Consider the following 20,519-nt stretch of genomic DNA (forward strand, 5'->3'; position numbering starts at 1 on the left):
GAACATTTTGTTCATTTATTTTTACACAGCATAACATCACACCAGTCTCGCTGTTCAAAACACCGGCATAAATTACTTACATCTTCACATACTCACTGACTTATCAACACAATGGAGGATATATAACGTAACTTACAAACTAACTCGCTACAAACTTGCTCCTCTTCCTCTTGACGCCTCTACTGCCCGTGCCTGAACCCCTTAGAGTAAATCACCTCGGTACTAATCCCTTTCATCAAGCTGGCCTCTGTTAATCTCATGGCCTGTGTGCGTTCCCGGCACATGTTCACTGTGAAGCTGCTGAGTCTGTTTCAGTTGCCTGCTAGGTCAGCATTGGTTATGGTTCAAGGCAGCATTCCTCGCTGTGTCCCTCGCCCCGGGCCTGAAAACCTCCTCGACTGGTGACAAGTTTGTCGACTACGACTCTTCTCATTGACTAAAGGGTTAGTTGACTATTAGGTGGCAGCTGTAGTTCAATCTTCATGGTTGTTCTGTCATCATGGCGTAAATTAAAGATAAGAACGCTGGTTTTGGCTGAAGGTTAATCGGAAGGATAATGAGGGAAAAGGTTTTGTTTAATAACAGGTTTAGGTTATTGAAATCTGATGTAGGCTGCCGTGTGTGCTGATGTCCGTTCATACCGGCTTGGGAGGAAGAAACACAAATAGAGAGGAAGAATGAGACAGAAAAGAAGAAGAACACTTTAAATTCAAGCTTGCTTTAATCCTTACAGAAAGTTTGTTTTTCCAGGTACAAAAGATACACAATGTGCGGAGAATGTAACAGGGAAACAGTAGGACGTGGAAACAACCTGCAGGTCTGTTCTATTTATCTCTAGATTATCTACTGTATATACAAGGCAAGTGGATATTAGAATATATAGGTATATAATAAGGATTCAGTAATGGAAACAAATTAATTATAGGCAGAGAGGCAAGGATGAGGGCCAAAGAGACAAACGTTTTACTTGTTTGAGCGTCAGTGATTCAATAGATATTATCCTCGAGGGAAAATTGTCTTCGCAGTAGCACAAAATTCAAGGCGCACGCTGGAGATGGCAGGAAAAAAAAGGTAAAAGGATATAAATAACATTGAAATTAATTTAAATAAATATCATTTAAAAATGAAAAATAAGAGATGAGAGAGATTAAAAGTTGACCACCCACATCAGATCTTCTTTCACCCTCTCTCTGTCACACACATGCACAAACAGGCTTAAGGTTTAGTCAAATCTCTGCCCACACAAAGGCCTCTTTGCATCTGTCTGCTGTGTGTGGGATGGCTTTTCAGACATTGCCTCGTGTGTCATACACTAACACATGCAGAATGGGTGAGTGAGCTTTAACTGGGTGAAACACCGCCCAAAAGAAGGCTTTGTGAGGGTTCCAATTACCTAGAAACATTTAGAAAATTTAGGGGGTTAAACTTTGTTTTCCTGGACTACAAGAAGCAAATATGTGTCATTTTGCTTGTTTACAAAGTTTGAAAAAGTTTTACCTCTGCCATGGGTTTGTTGTGCCTGGTAGTTAGTAGGGTACCTCGAAAACCTCTTTAAAACTTTCAAAGAAAGCTATGCCATATATGAAGTCATGCAGATCCAGATATATGTTTTTCTAGGAATTATTACACAATTTGTGAACATATCTGACACAATTCGTGACGTGTTTATAGTTCCAGATAAAACTGGAAAAATTCTGTTAAAATAACACATTTTAGGGATCTTTTTACTTTCGTAATCATTCACATCACTACATCATTGGATGTACTGATGCCGTAGAAAACCTACAGGCATCTTTGGCATGTATATTTCCTTTAATTATGAAACAAGGTGTAGTCATCAAGCATCTTTCAGTGGTTAACACGTGAGAGACGATTCATTCCAGCAGTGAAGGCACCTTGGTATCTCTGGTATCTCAGATAAATAAAAAAAAAAATAATAATAATTCTCAGTCAAATCAGTTTTCTGTGAGAAAAAAATTCGGCTGTAGACAAAGTTTAACGGTGGCTCTTTGATATACAACTGTCACGTATCCACATGAAGCATGCATAACACTATTTCTGCACAGAAACGGGTATTTGTCAATAAGAGCGTGCAAAGTGTGTGCAGTTAATCAACCAGAGACGTTTATGAGTCAGCAGAAAGTAGTGTGATTTTATAGTGCGCCAAGGAAAATGATAACATCAAAGAGAGAGCTAGGGCAAAATTTTATTTGAAGCCTTAAATGTGTCAGACACTACAGGTCTCAAATCATGCAGTAGGTCTGGAACAAGAATAACAATAGATGCAATAGATCAAAAATTTTGAATGTACTAGCATGATTGACAGTGTATATTGGGTGTGTAATGGCTGTATGTAACAGCAAAGTGGATGCTTCAGTTCAGTTACTGTTAAAGGATATTACCAATGCCAGATGAAGGACAGAACAAGCTTGCATTACTGTTTGTCCAAGATTAAACATGTGTGCTAATATACTAACTAATATATGGTTAATTGAAGGTGTTGGTATTAGGTCTATTCATTTGCGTATGGAGAAGTGCAACATGCTCCTAATGCAAGGCTTTGACTGGGTACAAAAACATTTTGCCTTTGTGCAAATACAGATGATGTTCAAGCTCATTAAATCAGAGATCAAACCTGTGACACCAAGTGAATGCAAGAATCTACATTTAACTTGCTGGCAGTATGGAAAAACAAAAAAATGTGTTACTCCAAAAATACTCACGTGCACAGTTGATCTCATATTCAGTCTTTGAGATTGTATCCCATAACAATAATGAAATACTTTAGTGGGGTAAGATAAGAAGTTATTGAAGAATGCTCTAAGGAATGTGTTTTACTATCTTAAAACAAGAAGCATATGGGTACACTTGTATCGTAAAAACTTTAAACAAATCTTGTAAGTAAAATTTTTATCAGAAACATGATCTCACCCCATGAAGAGATTTATTTCCTGGTTTTAAAAATACATTTTAGTCCTCAATTATAGGCTAAATGACTTGTTAAAATGGGGATTTTTCTTTTTCAGGGCCAAGGCGCAGGACTGAGAAATATTTTCACCACAGGACCTTCAGGCTGGTTTCCACCACATCCACCCATCCTAACAACTCATGGGGAAACCACCTCAGCAAAGCTCATCCGGTAGGAGTTAACACGTTTGTAAACCACTGTAAGGTAGTCTGATCATGTTTATCTGACAAAATCCCTGTTCCTGTTGTGTGTATTAGGTGTGAGAGCTGTGTGCGTCTGTGCGTAACCTGTGTGTAAGTAATGTGAGTTGGTGTTATACATTTAAAGTTCATACTAGCAATAGTTATTGAGACCTATTTAAAAGTTCCTGAATGTTCAAAACCTGGGGAGCCCCTGATCTGCAGTAAATGTGGTTTACACGCCTACCTGACATTACCTTCTTTCTACTGTTGCCTGCTCATTTCCAGCTCTCAGTAAGAAGTGTCCAACCTACATTTATGGCATTTCGCTTTGCTTAAGTTTTCTTTTTGTGGTTAATCTTTGTTTTATTAGAAATTATTGAAGGTCAGGATAATTACAATTGTCCCATCAAGTGTGTGACACTTGATCATTGCCTAAATCTGTAAAACCTGCATTGTGTTAGGGTAGTTAGGGTTGAAAAAATCTTCCCACACAGTCTGTCATTTCCTGTATGCACGTTGCAGCATGGCGATGCTGTGACTGAAGGAAATGCAGTGTGTGTTTCCCTGTTTGGGAGCCTTTGAGCAAGACACCAGACCTCAACTAAATTGTTAAAGGGACCGTATGTACTTTTCAGTGGCCTCTAGTGGTGCATTTTCCGATTGCAACCACTACCTTCCCAAGCTTGTGTTCATGCGCATGCTCAATCTAATGAGCAAGCCAAAACTGAGACCAACACACCAGTGACGGCACCGGGCAAAATGCTGTAAACTCCCACTGCAACATTACAGTAATATTTTTATCAGCTTGACGTTGAACTAATCCATGCTTGTTGTATGATAACGTTACATTGACTGCATTTAGTAGAAAGCTTTTTAATAACTATTTGAGTATCTTTCATCTGAGAGGCTCAGTATTGTAAGCATAGCTAAATGTATTGGACGATACTAAAAACTGATTTGGACTGCGATTTAGACTGTATAACAGACCGTAGTAAGTAACATTACTGAATGGCTTTTACTGTGTGTTACAGCGTCTGAGACCGGTGGAAAAACAGTGTACCTGAGTATCGGTATAACAACAATAAATCGAAATTGAATGTTACGAAGCAAACCACATCAGACCCATGCTAATTTAGCTGGCTGTAATTGCATCACTTTTGGTTTTAGAAACAAATAATTCCAGATTTGCCTTGTACATACACCATTTCTTGCAGGCTAAAATCAGCACACTGACATAATACCAGTACACAGGATAGTAACTGTAGTATTTTGCAATGGAGAATGTTAGCAACTGGTCTGTGTTTGCCGGAAAGCTAACATTATCTAACTTGAGCCATCTAAAGCACAAAATTTTTCACATGCTTCACGGTAATGTTAGTTTACCTGTCCGATAGGATGATGGCTTACTCTGGGTTCATTTTTATATCTTAAACAAAGCTTAAGCAACGCTTTTCCGATGTTGACCGTGTTTTCGCGCAACTTCAATCTGATTTTGTTTGGCCTGACGGGCTTTAGCACACAATATGTTATTGTTGTTTTTTATCCTCACGTGAAGTTTGTGCTGGAGTCTGTGTTGTGCTGGGAGACTTCAGTTCATTAGCTTCGGTGTTGTGTACGATTTCAGAATCAGTAGGCAAGACACTCAGGAGCGGGCAATGCAGAAATCCAACCTGATTTCTTTACATAGGACACAGTAAAGTGGCTATTCCAGGGGACCAAGAAAACAGTCGAATGGTTCATTTTTATTTGGGGTTACAACCCAAACATAATTAGGCAATATAAAAGTGATTAATTTCCCAAAAAAACTACTACTACTACAACCATCCTGCACTGGCACAACAGAGAGTTTTATAAACTGATCTGAAGGTCACAAATCGGCTTTCTTCCCACCAAGCAAAGGGTCAAATGATCCTTACAATACTGTGTGCAATATGAAAGCTGAAATTGATGAAACTATAGAATAAAAACAACACCTGAACTTGAACTTTTTAACTTTTGAATTTGAGTCAATTGCATCCACTGTTTCTGGACTGCTAGGACCTGCAAGCTTTATGCTCACAATGTATGGATCTGACTGGCCATGATGTATGTGCTCACACTGAACGTATTTGGTCAATTGACAGTGTTGGAGATTAAAAGCTCAGGACTGGCCCAGATGAATAGTCTGGACTTCTTCACCAAAACTTTACCATTAGCAAAAATCGACATCTTATTGGAGTTCAAAAGATTTACTGAAGACGATCAGAGTTTAATGCAACAGAGATTTATTTTTTACAAGAAAAACCCGAGTTGACATTCCAATGTTAACTTATCTGAACCTCTTCACACTGCATTTTATAGCTCTGTGTCTAAACATGTCCTTGTCTTTTCCCCATATCATGCTCTTGGCCAGTTTTTACTGGAGTCAGCAGTTTTTCTGATAAATCCTTTGAAGTCTCCATGATTTGGAGGCCGAACAATTAATTAAATCAGGTTAGGAGAGCCTGGCATGTCAGATAAATATACATAGTTGGGATGTCCCAAACACCATTAAATCTGCTGAGCGGCCTGACGACTTTCTAGCTGAGATGAGCGGCAGCGGTCCGCTGCCGCTCACCTTCAAGGCACGGCCAAAAACGCTCACACTCTCCGCCGTGAGACAGTCAATCTGTTGTGAAATAGGAAAATAGTTGATGTCATTAATTAATGAGAATAATGTAGTGATGACTCTATTTGCTCAACGGTCATTGTTTCATTCTCTACTAAAGCAATAATGGCTTGTGGAGTGAGGTATTTATAACCTGATCAAGAACTATCTTTGGTACCTATAGTCAAAATGTAAAAAAGGAAGCATTCAGTGGTTTATTTTGACTTTTAATGGGGAGGTAATATACCAAGGGAAAACTACGCCACCATTTTTAAGTCACACGACACCACAGCCAGCCAGTGTGGTTATATTTTAAAGAATCTACATGTGGCACATATAGCCTATCATACAGAGTCTGCAATAGATATACTCATTTAAAGTGGAGATAGATCTTGGGGGTATTTTATTTACTGCAGCCACCTTCAAACAAGCAAACAAACCATCCAAACAGAAAGCTTCTCATTAACACCTATCATATTCAAATCTCACGCATCCTCCCTCCTCTTCTCCTTCCCTGTCCTTCAGCTATTCGCCCCCATCTACCGTTTACATTTTAGCTGTTTAGTCGACTCTCTAGTGCTGGTTGACTGACGGTGAGTGCTGCTGCATCTGCTCAGATTAATTAGCTAAAGTGGAGTCCATCTATTCATCTTCCAATGTCCTAATGATCAATAGTGTCAAGTGTCATGGCGTCAGACGGGGCAAAAATGCAAGTGTCAACACCAGAAGCTCATATGCTAACAGTATGTGTGTGTGTGTGTGTGTGTGAATGTGTGTTTGGTGCTTTATACATCACAGAGAGAAGGACTTCCAGGCAACAGAGGCGATACCAAGAGCCCCAAACTCTAAAGCGGCTAACAGCATCTCACGAAGCATTTAGAAAAAGTACAGATAAGGGTGGGGGGACACCACATTATGCAAGTAAAACTGGAGCTTTTATCAAGGTTACATATTCATTATCTTTAAAATTGCACTGATTGCATAACTGTGATTATTGCCTAAGCTGGACGTCAGTGTTATCACAGTAACCTCCAGTATCTGAAATGCTATTTAACTGGGTTCAACAAAGACCAGTCCCAACATGTTTACACCTTTTGTCACAGTTATTTCTCTGTGATTAAATTGCTCATGTGTTGCAGCTCATGTTTTGCTGGCAGTTTGTTGGAACACTTGCAAAGACAGCAGTCTAATGTAAGAGGATTATCAATGCATTTAAATTTCACGTTTGTCTTACTCAGACTCTCTAAAAGGGAGCAAAGCCACTTAATATGACCAGTTATTGCTTTCAAATGAAAACCTTATAACGCCAAAATGCTGGCATTTCAGAATACGCAAATCAGTCTTGTGTCTACATTAACCTTTATGTCCACGTGCTTCATTGCTTTCGTCAGCCCAGTTACTCACATTTGTAACCCATGGTTACAGGTTTAATTTAGGGAAAACAAATAATGATAAAATCCCACTCAACAAAAAGTGAACATTATAACCTTCATGAAGGTAGAATTTATTTAGTGCTGGGCAATGATTCACGTTTTTAGTTGCAATTAATTTCATGATTTTCTGCGATTATTCACGATTAATCGCATAGTTATTGCGCAAAATTGAATAATGAATTCTAAAGTAATGTATTGCACACCTTTAATTTAAATGTACTGCTATATACACAACAGTGCAATAACATGTGGTTTGCAGACACTTTAAACAAATATGGTGCTTTTTACCAGCAGTAAGCAATAAAATATTTCTTGTAAATCTCAACTTAAAAATTAATGTAATCAAATCGAATATAAAACCAAAGCTATTTGCCACTGCCAGGTATTACCTTTTATCTAGCTTGTTAACAAGTTACCATCAGTCCAGAGCCACGATCATTACATCATAACAGGCGCCTTCTGAGGTTAACATATATGAATCTGTTTCTTGTTTTCTTTCTGAACAGGTACCCGCAGAAACATTTTTCTTTTATCAGGGAGCAGCATAAACAGTCTGTGTTCAGAAGCAAGTGTCCCTGATAGTGAGGTGAAGAACTCGCCTCACGCACACGCCTGCTGCCGAAGTTGAATTGTCTTGAACTGTTTGTACGTGACGTGCAGCACAAATCATTGGAAGAGAGAATCTATTACTGTTTACTGAATAGGACATTAACAGGAGGGAATTCACACGGCAGAGCATCCCCGCAAAAGTTATGTAGCCTATAATTTTAACTTAAGTTAAATAGGCTACAGGTGTTTAGCGCACAGAAGCTGTTGCCATGGTTACTCTCTATATAGAGTGCTTGTCTCCCTGTCTGATCACAGGAGCAAAGAGCAACCCTACGGTGTGATTTTCCGCTGCTTGTTTGGGTGGGTGATGGCTGATCAACATCCCACCCCTCCTGTGACCCATGGTTTGACTGTATGTGTATTCAGTGCCAGTGAGAAATGGACTTTCAAAATAAAAATAATAATAATAATAAAAATCGCGTTAATATGCGATAAAATAATTTTCGCCTTTAATTAATTAATGCATTAACGTGATAATAACTTGATAATAACATGATAACGTGCCCAGCCCTAATAATTAATTACATTAGTTTTAGGTCAATGCACCTAATAAACTGACATCAGCTCATCCATACAGAAATATTCAATACTCAGATATTGTACTGAGAAAAGGGGGATTGTCAAGAGGATGACTTATCAGCTGCACAAGTCTCTCGCCTTCACCTTAGATCTCCACCCAATACATCCATCCAGTGGAAAGTACTTAGGCTTTCACTTTATCAAAAGGGATGACAAGACAAAGCATCTTCTCATCCTTCAGAGTGCTTAATCTCCTTTCAACAATAATGAATAGACTGACATATTAAGAAATCCCACTGTCGAAACCCCTGATCTTCGGAGACAGATACCGGATATTAATCATTTTTTTTATCAGAGAATTTTATTTATTGATGTTAGGATGTCCCAGCATAAAACAGATACATTTTTCAACAGTGATTTACAAATCACTGTTGAAAAATGTAACTGTTTTGGAATCCGCAGACAAATGATGTTGATGATCAAATCATGAAACACCTAGTGTTGTTCTAAAAAGAAGTTACAAACAGCGCATTTTGTCATTTGATTGGGAGGAATTGGGTTAATGGGCTTTAGAGGTGCTGGTAGGCAGAATTGGTTTAATTCGGACAGGACCAGGTTAGCAGTTTCCCTTTGTTTTAAGTTTTTATGCTAAGCTAAGCTAACTGGCTGTTGGCTCCGGCTACCATATCAACATGCAAGCGGTATTGATCTTCTCATCTAACTTGGCATGAAATCGAATAAGCACATTTCCCTAAATGTCAAACTATTCTTCTAAGTAAAGCTGTTGAGGATAGAATTGTTTTGGACAGTATGTTTGATTGCGTTTTCCAGAAATCCAAATACTCTCCTAGTGTGCACAGGGTGCAGTTGGGTGAGGGTATAACTTTCTTTTTAAGCAATGTGTGAGGAGTGAAATCTAAATGAATAGGTTTCATAGGTAGTTTCATGGTTTGCTGAATGACTTGCCACTTAGGGTCGGAGAGCCTTCCACAAAAGTAAAATTGAATGTAGACCTCTGACACATTTGTCTGACAACCACATAATATATCATTCACTGTATCTAACTCTCTTCAGTGTGGGTACGTGGGAGTATGTGTGCATCTGTGTGCTAACTGAGTGAAATCTGAAAGAGCAGCATGTTTCCAGTCATCTTCCCTTTGCTCAGTACGGACATGGCTACATGGCCACGCACACGTACACACATGTCAAGCACAAAGGCAGCAGATGTAAAATTTCCTTCTTAAAAGTATTATGCAAAAGAGCCTCTAATTGTTGACTTGTTTTGACAAGTGTATGTGTGTGTGTGTGTCTGTGTGTGTGTGTATGTGTGTGTATGAGCACATCACAATTTGTGGTAAATGTCCTACCTCATTCGTTCTGGTTTTAGGCTCGGCCATTTTATCTCCATATTCATCTTTTCAGTCAGCAAATGAGCTCCTTCTCCCGTGAAATGTAAAAGAAAGAGCAGATTAAATGAGAGTCGAATGGAAAATAAATCATTCCGTCTGTAAAGTAATTGGTGTTGTCCTGCTGACTTTGTCCACCTCACATTTTTTCAAATACATACAGTACTAACATGCATGTGCCTTTTTCACAGCAAATATTCTGACATGTCACAGGAGGAAAAACCTCTTCCAATTGACCTTGAAACTAAAACAGCTAAATGGAATTCATCCACGATTAACTTTATGTCAAAATGTCTCATAGTTATGCAATCAGTGCTATAATAAAGATACTAAACCAAAGAATGTAAAATGTAAATCATAAAAGAAATGTAAGAAATCCAGAGATCACATTTCCCCTCGCACTTTCCCACATACTGGTATGTAGACATGTGTGGCAGCTATGCATACATTGATTTGACTACATTCAAAAAATAGAAACATTTTGTGCCTACAAAATGTAAAATACAGAGCTTCAGAGCATATTCAGCAGATATGAATTAAATGTAACTACAAGGCAAAAGCGAATAAATTATGTAACAATACACAAAAGACACACAGGATACAGGATGCAAACAGGCTTTTTAACGTGTGTTGCTGCTTTTCAAACAACTGTTAAATGTTCTGTGTGGTTTCTCGGTGATGTTGTAGGCGGCGTTTTCTTCATTTGATCACAAAGGATCAGTAAGTCGATTTTAAATGTTGCATTGTTTTCTGGGTGTCATTACTGTATGTCCCACAGTTGTAGGCTGCATTCAAATGGGCTTCTGAGAGCTCTGAAAACTAAACAATAATTCAAGATTCAAGACTTAATTGTCATGCATCTAAGTTGCTAGGAGTTTGGTCATACACACAGAAGTGTAAAAACATAGACACATATAACCCCCATCCCTCTTTAACCATACACAGAAGCATACCATTTTAAAAGACATAATAAGTTAAATAAAAAAAGTTAAAAGTAGAGTGACAGTGCTGTAGTCAAGTCAGTACAGGCAGTGGAGTGGGGTTGAGGATCCAATAGTAGGTGGATAGTCCTGCAGCACGAGCCTTTGAGGAAGCAGGTTGTTTTGGATTACATGGCTCTGAGTCTTTTCCCTTAGAGGAGTCACTAATAAGGGTGGGGTGTGTGGAGTCTTGGAGAGTTAATAATGCTTTTCAGTTTTAACATTTTCATAAACAAGTCACAAACTCACATTTGTATCTGCTTTTACACTATGTCAACATACATATTTCTGAAACAAGACATTTGTAAAGACTCATTGTCTCACTCAAGTTATAATAATTATACATTATTATTTTAACTCTACCCTCATTTTGCCAGTGTTGCCATTTAACTAGTTATGTTATATTTGTTTTAACTACGTACACACATGTTGTCTATGGTTACTTATTACTGCATTACGGCAGCAAACAGTTAAAGTTCACTATTATCAAGCTGTGTGTTGTTATATATTTTAGTATTATACAGATTTACCTTCCTTCTAATGAGTCTACATTAAGGAATTACCAATACAAGCTTATTTTAACTGCCTGCATGTTTGTAAGTCACATCAGACAAAATATATATATATATATATATATATTTATTTCCCCATTATTCCTGATGCTCATTATTCGGCATCAGCTTAAAAAAATTATTTTATAACAATTTTAATGTTAAACCTTTTGGACTGACTTTTTTTTACACTAACTTCTCTTATTATATCCACTTCTGCATTAAGACAGGTTTAGTCAGAAATTATATGTTGTTGCTATTAAATATTTAAAAGTACGCTGTTACAAGCTTTTAAAGCATCCTGTCACTTTCTTTTCAATAAATGTGCACAGTGTTTAAAGCTGCCATGACGGAGCTAAATGCCGATCCACTTTATCAGACGGGGAAGACAAAGCACCGAGTCATTTATCAGACTGGTTAATCTGGTCCCGTCTTTTCAGTAAATTATTCATCATAGTTATATGTCTTTGTCCTGAGTGAAAAACATCACGAGTGAATGCCCCCCCCCCCCCCCCCCCCCCCCGTTTGTTGCCTTCATTCGTGAGTGGCTGATAAAAAGACAGTCCTACAGTTGTTTATGTTTCAAGAGAAGGTAATTGAGGTTATGGGTTGAATTTTGCTACAGGTGTTGTTTTGCTGAACAGTTTGCGCTTCAGGGCCTTTTGGAGTTGTTAAAATCAGTAGCGGTAATTCAGATTTGATCTCTGAAATATGTGTTTTCATGTCCTGAGAATCTAACCTACTGCAGAGTCATTGTTGTTGACAGTAATATCTAATACTTGTACTGAAATTGACAGAAGAAAATCAGAAAGCAACTCGGAGTGGAATTGAAACATCTTTCCGCAGCAATATGTAGACTCTGAAACTAAGTGGTAGTCCACTTAAAAGGGCAGCCGACTAATTCATCTACACAGCTCTTAACAGAATGATTAACAGCATTACCAAAGCTGAGAAATTTCAAACTGTCTGGCTTGTATTCTGTGTGTTGGCTATGGTGTGAGGAAAAAGGCTGGGTTATAAATGGAGGACTGTAATTTATCTTTTTTGTACTTCTTACAAGGTCTTTAATCACATTGTCCACCTATGGGACTTTAAGAGGGCTAAAGAGATTCATCCTCAGGAGAAGAGCCTGTCAGTGGATTATGTGTATGCATTATGTGTATTTACGTAAGATAGCACTATTTCTGGGGAGTTTAGGTGCATCTAAGAGAAAACAGGATGCGTGTGTGCGTACATATAATCAGCTTATCAAGTAAGTTTTGTCCATTTCTGAGCCATTAAGCCCTAGTTTAAAAAAAAAAAATTATTAAGCATATTCAAAGAAGGCAAATCACTGAACTAGAATCATGAAATGACACATTTTAATATATTCTTGAAAAAACGGGATTGCTATTAGAAACAGGTTGAAATGACCTCAGATTTTATCACCTGTTTTGAGAATATTTATATAATCTTCACCAATTTTTAAACAAAGTCTTCCCCTAAAATGCAAACAAAAACAACACAATAACAGAGAAAAAATAAAAACAGTCCTAATTATCAACATGTTGTGCTGGTAAGTGACCACACCACAGTACTTAGTTGAATGTGAAGTCTTAAGTTTATAATAAAACAAACCACACACATGGTGAGGGTGATATTCCGTGACTTGTACAAAAAGACATATACTGTATGTTGTTTCATCCCCAATCAAATCAAAACATGAAACATCAAAACAACTCACTTGTGTCATCTGTTCACTTCAGTCTGTGTAAACTTTCCAGAATATCGTCTGCTAAAAGCTGTAAGTGTAAATGTCTTGAAACAGCTTTCTGCCTCATTTTTTTAAGTGATGCACAACCCTCTGGGGAGGAGGTCCTATTGTCTGTTGTATAGCCAAAAGTGTGAGGCCCGTTTAATCTACTGGTGTGGCAAAGCTTCAAAATACTCTGCTTTAATGGGTTTAAACTGGGCAGACGGGGTCCATCATGACTAAACAAAGTGTGGTTAAATCAAAGCACCCCTAATTATTAGTCTATAAAGTAAATCTGATGTTGCAAATTATGTTTATTTAAACTACAGTTTCAGGAATTTTAATTGCCCATGGCCCTCTGTAACTTTGCTCTTTTTATCAAAACACACAGATTTAAATTTTGCAAGTTTAGTTTAGCAAGTCCAAAGTGAATAAATGGAAAACAAGAGTTGGTATGACAGGAGTGTAACATTTTACCTTTTGTGCTGGGATTACTTTTTTTTTCATGCTGTATGCGCACAATAAATCCTTTACAGTAACCTGCAGTTGCTAATTGGCCAAAATGGGCAAATTGTATTTAATAGACATTTACAATAGGTTGTCTGTTTTATGTTAGCTCTCAGCTGATGTGCCTCTGGTTACAAGCCACTGACACTGTATACTTAAATATATGCAACTGCATATTATTTATTATTAGTTAATTTTATATTTTTTTCAGGAAAAACTAAACTGTAAATGAGCCAGAATAATCATAGGAGGCAAATTCTTAATCAGTTGTCCCTGTCTGATGTTAAAAAGGCACCTTTAGAAATAGATTCACATTCACCAATGAAAAATGCAACAGTATAACACATGGTAGTTTGGGCAAATGGGGAAAAAATAGGAAAGGATTAGCTGCTGCTTTTTGTTTTTTGTGCCTTAACATAATTTCTCTTGAGCCTCCATATGTGACCAAAATGTTGAAGGGAAAAGAAATAAAACTCTGCTTTAATAAGAGCGGGAAGATCATCTCTGGATTGTGACTTAGTGTGTATTTTTAGTCAAAATCATAGCCCGGCATTTCCTTTGTTTTCGTCAATGCCGCCTTGTAGAGTGTGTGTGTGTGTGTGTGTGTGTGTGTGTGTGTGTAATGTCCACAATCTGATCCTGAAACCGGACAGAAAGTCTGGATGGAAAGCAAGAACATGCAGTAATGTTGAACATCATGCACAGATGTTAATTAAATACAACCGTTGTAGTAAAGAAATAATATATTTACAATTGCCAAGTTGTGTTTTGTCTAGACTTGTATTTATTTTCGTAAAGGCAGTTATTATGTAAGTGCATGGATGTGTGTTTTTACTATAATTAGATAAAGTTAAAGTCTCTTAAACCTTGGGGACTTCTTGGGGGACACACAATTAGCACAAGGGTCTGTTAAGACTGATAGATTGATAATATAAATTCAAATTTCAGAACAAAAAAAAACATATATTCAATTGTCCAGCTCAAATAAATCATGGAGATTAAGAAGGAACAAAAGGCAAAGGCATAATCAGTTTTATATACTGCTGTACCTGTTTGCTGATATTCATAATATGATCTTAAAATTAATAAATTGATCTCAACTATACTGTCACCCTAACCATAAATTAAAGACGGAAGGATTTAAGGAAGGTAAATGTCTTAGCTTGGTTCTTCTCTTTATTTTTTTGATACTAGTCGAAGTTGAAAGAGTCAGATGAAAGACATGGCAACAGCACAACAGCAGTATTTTTTGATAGAAATAACAGGCTGGTTCATTCCAAGTCAAATCAGATAGAGGATACATACATACCAAACATTTTAGATTTTGTTCAAACCTTACACAGAGTGAAATAAGGGTATTATTTCTATGCCCTAAAGGTACTTTCATCAAAAAAGTACCCTGTAAGGTATGGAAATGGTCCTTAAGGTATTAACCATAGAACCTTTGTTTATTTTTAAGGATACAGAATCATTGCTGACAGCAAAGGGTAAATAACTGTACTTTTAACAAACTTAAGGTACAGGCAAGTGATGCAGAAAATCAGTGATCCCCCGCCACCAGGACATAAAGGGGTGGCAATGACACAGTGGATAAGACACATGCCTTTGGTATGAAAGACCAGGGTTCAATTCCTGCTGTGACACATCCGCCAATGTGTCTCTGAGCAAGACACTTAACCCCTAGTTTCTCCAGAGGTGTACGACCTCTGATATATATAGCAATTGTAAGTCGCTTTGGATTAAAGTGTCAGTTAAATGAATAATTGTAAAGGTACATTTTAGTCACTAGGGATGCAGAAATGTTCTTTTAGAGGTACATACAAGAAGGCACAAAAATGTACCAACGTTCATAGGTACAGTCTTCATACCCTGCTAAGGTACAGCTGGAGCGACAAAGCATTTGTAACTTTTTAGGTCCATTCCCGTACCTTGATTTCTCTGTTTGTATGTATATGCTATTTGAGACCAAAAACTGAGAATGTTGTCATTTTTGCCCAATAGTAGTAAAAGTAAGATGGTGGGGCATAATAAGCCCCATATCTTGACACATAACTTTACACACATAATGCCCACATGTAGACTGTTATTAAGTCATCTCACAAAAGCAACCAATTGCAAAAATGTCATACTTGCCATATATCAGATTCTGTTTATGTTAATGCTCCTGAAATTTGGTACATAAATCAAATACTTTATTTTCAGCTGGGAGTATGGACACTTCCATATGTATATACTTTAAGGGACTGCCTGCGGCCCCTAAACCACTCACTTTTTCATTTTCAATGACCAGTAATGAAAAATATGGCATCTGCCTGTGCCTTTCAATAATTTAGATCTGTTGTACACCATTTTGTCTGTGCCCCTACCAAATGTTTTGGCCCTAGGAGTTACATGTCTAACATGTTTACCCTAAGAATGGCTTACCGTCTAGGATGTTTGTGATGTAGGGCGAAAGTGACCTAAAAAATAAAAAACTATGCAATTTTCAAAATGCATCCGAAATGTTTTACAGAACTAGTTTTTGGTCTCAAATACCATATAGGTTTAAGCAAAAAATCTAAAATGTAAATAAATCTGATATGACTATTAAACACAGCTCAACTATCCTAGAAAACCAGCTGAGTACTTCATCGTCATTTGGAAAAATAAATCCCAACACTTACCAGATTTACCAGCAAAGAAACAGTCGGGGAAAAAATTGGAAAAATGTGTAAAACCAATAACACACTCCAGATTTTGATACACCTGAGTGCTATTATCAGGTTGAGCAGGTTGTTATAAAACATGTGGACAATACTGGAGTCTGAGGAAAAAAATTGTAGTCCAGGTGAATTAAAATGTTTTCTTCTCTATAGGTCTGTAAAAAGCACATTTTTATTTGTGAGCAATAAAAGCTGAGAGTTTATTGTGTTGCATTGTGTGCTGTTCCAGCCTGTTGTTTTTTATTTGCTTGCAGTAGGCCTATAATGCACTTAACGATGCCCTGTACTTCCTGAGCACGACTTAATGCAATGTTTCACCTTATGTTTTTATATTTCTTACGTTACTTTTCTACTTTTATGTACATTCCCCATGTTTTTCTTGTTCTTTTCCTGCTTCCTAACAATGTTTTTCTCTTCCTCTGTTCCAGTTGAAATGTTGCTGAGTCAGTTTGGGGTCATGACATCATCATCATGAGATGGAGGAGCTGGCGAGCAGTGACCACAGGCAGCGACAGAAGAGGGTGGTGCCTGTGTGTTGTGGTTTGTAGCTGCTGCTTCTTGGCAAACAAATTGTGCTGTGGAGTTGCCTCAGGGAATAATTTGCTCAAATGTTGAAAGGAAGAACAAATTCAAAAGGTTTAAAAAGGCAGTAAGTAAGATTTTTATTGTCGCATTGCACCAAATGACTATAAAACACCTGCAGGAGGCTGATAGTGTTGTTAATTGTCCAGGTGCTGAGGTTTCTTGGCTTTCCAAACTGTCTTTCCGGCTTGTGGGTTGTTACGGAGCAAAATCTCCACACCCAGTGAAGTCATGCTGATGGTGAACACAGTAACAAACAAACTTCTCACGTTACAGAGAAAAATTTGAATCCAGAACAGGTCATTTGTGTGATTCAGGTAGATCCGATGAGTTTTTGAAATGCGTCTAGGTCTACAAGGACAGAGTCACGGTGAGTTAAAAGGGAACCACGCCTTTTGAGTTGTCAAAAAGCAAAGAGAAACTAAAGCTCCTGGTTACTGTGTTAACATTAGCCACTGGTGGTTCCATTTTCTTTATGCTAAGATAATATTAGCAAGGCTAATGCTGTCATAAACACAACATAATTAAACAATTTGTTTTTGGATTTGTTTTGGAGCATGAGGCTAATTCGATACTAATACGATACTACAGTGTAGACGTTACCTAGCTAAAATGGACCTGTGTTACCTATAATGAAGGTTAGTTATAAAGAATGTTTGTTAATGTAGCCTAATTATATTGCTTATTGCTGTATTTGTGAGTATAAATACTGAAACAATACTTTTTACAACCATCAACTGTTCTATAATACTATTTTGAGTAATTATCACAAAAGTTTTTATGGGCAGCAGTGTCTTTTTTTTATTAGTAATTAGGCTTCCTGGCAGCTTTATACTTTAAGACAAAATGATTAGACAGACGTATAACTGAGCTTGTGCTGAAAAAATTATACCATGCACTTGGAGTAATACCAATTTAAAAAGGTGCTGTACAAACTCAAAATTTAATGCATAAAGTAGTTAGTGGATTTACATGCTATTTTATCCAAAAATGATTAAACAAAAATGGACTCCCTGTAGTTTATGAAGTTAATTTAACAACACAGCTAATGACAGCTGATCTGAACTGTGTGTGCTTACAGGTGTTGGTTCCTCTGTTAATGTGAGAGGTTTAAAGCTCATCATTACTCAGAAGTTTGAAATTTAGGCAGGTAAATTTTCTGACCCCATAATTCCATATTAAACTTTAAATAGCACTACAATTTCCAAAACACAAGTAAAGAATGAATGACTGAATGAATTTGCTGCATCTTTCCAGTATCTTATTAATCGAAATAAATAAATCAGCTTTATTACATTAACATACAATTTGGTTAAATCCAGCTCTGGTTGTGGTATTATAATGAAAGGTCATGAAATGCACTCACCACATAAATTGCTCTCACTCTAGTAAGAACAAGTGCATATTGTGTACAGTCTAACAATGCTTCTGTGACAACACATCAACTGACTGACCTCAAGGACTTTTAGTGCACTTTAGCAAGTCTGTAGAATTAAAACACTGCTTACTTTACAGCCATTATTTGCTTATAAAAAAGATTTAGCACATGACTAACCTTTTTTTAGTAAATGATATATAATCAATATTTTCTGTGTTTGGCAGCAGTTCATGTCAGCTAGTTGATGGAAAAACTGCATTAAACTTTGTTTTCAAATATTTAAGTAAATTGAGAAAATTTACCTCGAACCCCAACAAAAAATTAGTAAGCTGATTTTTATTTAAACAACTATGACCAGATTTCATGAATGATCAAAAAACTGTTGATCATTAAGCTTCTGGGGAAGTGTTCCAGCTGAGTAACACTGGACTGTTTTGAAACTAATACCAGGTTGTCATTTATGGGTTGAGTGAGTTTCATGACCCTCAAGCTGTAAAGCTACATTGTTAAATTTCAAAATGTGGTTATCAGTGAGAACTTGCATCATTCTTGTGAGATTTACTTTTCCCAAAATACATTTTTATGTTCCAGCAATAGTGATTTTCTGTTTGTCCTGAGATTAACACCTCAGAAAGATATATGTGTTTTGTGTAGAAGACAGGAGGATGTTTACCAATGCTCTGTCTGTAGGCATGGTAATGCATGAAATACCACATTTTGTCATGTCCACACTGCAGATTTGTAAACAACTTTTATATTTCTCTCTTTTGTCTGTCTGTACTGAAAACTGCACTTGTCTTAAAGCCTACTGTATAATGACACATTTTATGGTCCAGTGATCCATTTGAGAGACTTGCTGTTCTGTACATGACATCAATTCACCCTAAACAACAGAAAGCTACATGGCAGCACAACAAGCTGACCTGAAAAGGATTTAGCTGCCTTTGTTTTTGCATGTCAATGTGGAGAGCAAGCAATTTTTATGAAACAATTTTGTAAACACGAGTGTGGATAAGACACACTATTTTCAGACTTAATCTGCATTAATATGAACATAGGCGAGGACCGGATGACAAACAATACTGATGGAGACAAGAGACCAAGTGTTGCATGTTGGCTAAAACAACAATGACAGATTCTGACACAGAAATCTGTATTCATGTTTTTGACTATTCTCTCTAACTCTCTTTGTTTTTTTTGTGAAATAATAGACTTCTATTACATCCCAAAAATGCTGGGAACCACTGGTTTAATCTTTAATATGAAAAGTAACTAGTTGCTATGTTTGTGAGATAAATGTAGTGCAGTAAAAAGTACAATATTTCCCTCTAAAAGTATTACTGTAAGTATCATCACTGTAAGTAAAGTACAAGAAAGAAAAGGAAGACAAATTGCTCAACTTTTTAGTGTGTATAGTTAACATTTATTTTGAGGGGACAACCAGCCCTTGTAGGAAAGAACAACTTGGCCAGTGGCTTCCAGATCATTTGAGTTTGATACCCCTAAATTAGGAGCTTGTCTGTGTTTTATTTTAACACATTATGCTGTTATCACAAAATCTCATTAACAAAACGCAAAGAGAATGTATCAAGTGTGAGAGAACAAATGCTGAAAAAAACAAGGAAGAAAGGCGTGTGTTTGTGTGTGCATATGTGTGTTGTGTTTGAAAAAGCGTGTGAACTAGGAAGAGAGGGACAAAGACTGAACAGGAAAGAGTGCGTGTGAAGAGAGAGCAAGGTGGAGTGAGTCAGGGAGAGAGAGAAAGAGAGGAGGGGAAATATATTTGTCTGCCTATAAAGCTCAGCATGCTTCTCGTTTTGGATTCTGGACCCTGTCGTGTAAAGTTTAGCAGAAGTGAATCTTGACTGTAAGAAACGATGACAATACACCAATAAAACATCTCAAACCGAGGAAGCTGTCTGTTGTTGTTGTTTGTATGTTTAAAGGAGAACAACTGCAGTTCACGTTTCTGTGAAGTACATATAGGACACAAGGTGAAACCTAAACTGAAACCAAACACAAAGCAAGGTGCAACAACTCATGTCACATTTGAGTCACACAAAAAAGATTGTGGGTGGATAATAATGGATATAGTAATTCAGATTTTAACACTAGACGATAGTTATTTTTGAGCAAAGAAACAGTTTAGATTTTGTTAGTATCAGGTTAGTATATCAGACTAATACTGGTCATTTTCATTAAATCTTTAATGTCAGTCACTCAGTATCTTCCAATTCTGTTTTTCACTGTTAAAAGGTGGATATAATATAGAGCAAACAACGCAGCAGGTAATGTAACTAATATTAGCTAAGTTGTGGGTTAGTGGTGTAGCAGATTTGAGTGT

General features: G+C 37.1%; 1 long non-coding RNA gene across 1 annotated transcript in view; it reads left to right on the top strand.

Moving 5' to 3' along the window:
* Nucleotides 1-20,086, top strand: part of LOC119916812 — an 88,253-nt gene extending 68,167 nt beyond the window's left edge. Inside the window, exons 3-4 of the long non-coding RNA XR_005447164.1 lie at nt 3,027-3,139; nt 16,644-20,086. This is a non-coding gene — a long non-coding RNA (uncharacterized LOC119916812). The remainder of the gene's footprint in view (nt 1-3,026; nt 3,140-16,643) is intronic.
* The last annotated feature ends 433 nt before the right edge of the window (nt 20,087-20,519 follow it).

The sequence above is a fragment of the Micropterus salmoides genome, unplaced genomic scaffold, assembly GCF_014851395.1.
Source record: "Micropterus salmoides isolate LMB-PRFRI ecotype aquatic unplaced genomic scaffold, ASM1485139v1 Ms_hic_scaffold_22, whole genome shotgun sequence".
Classification (NCBI taxonomy): Eukaryota; Metazoa; Chordata; class Actinopteri; order Centrarchiformes; family Centrarchidae; genus Micropterus; species Micropterus salmoides.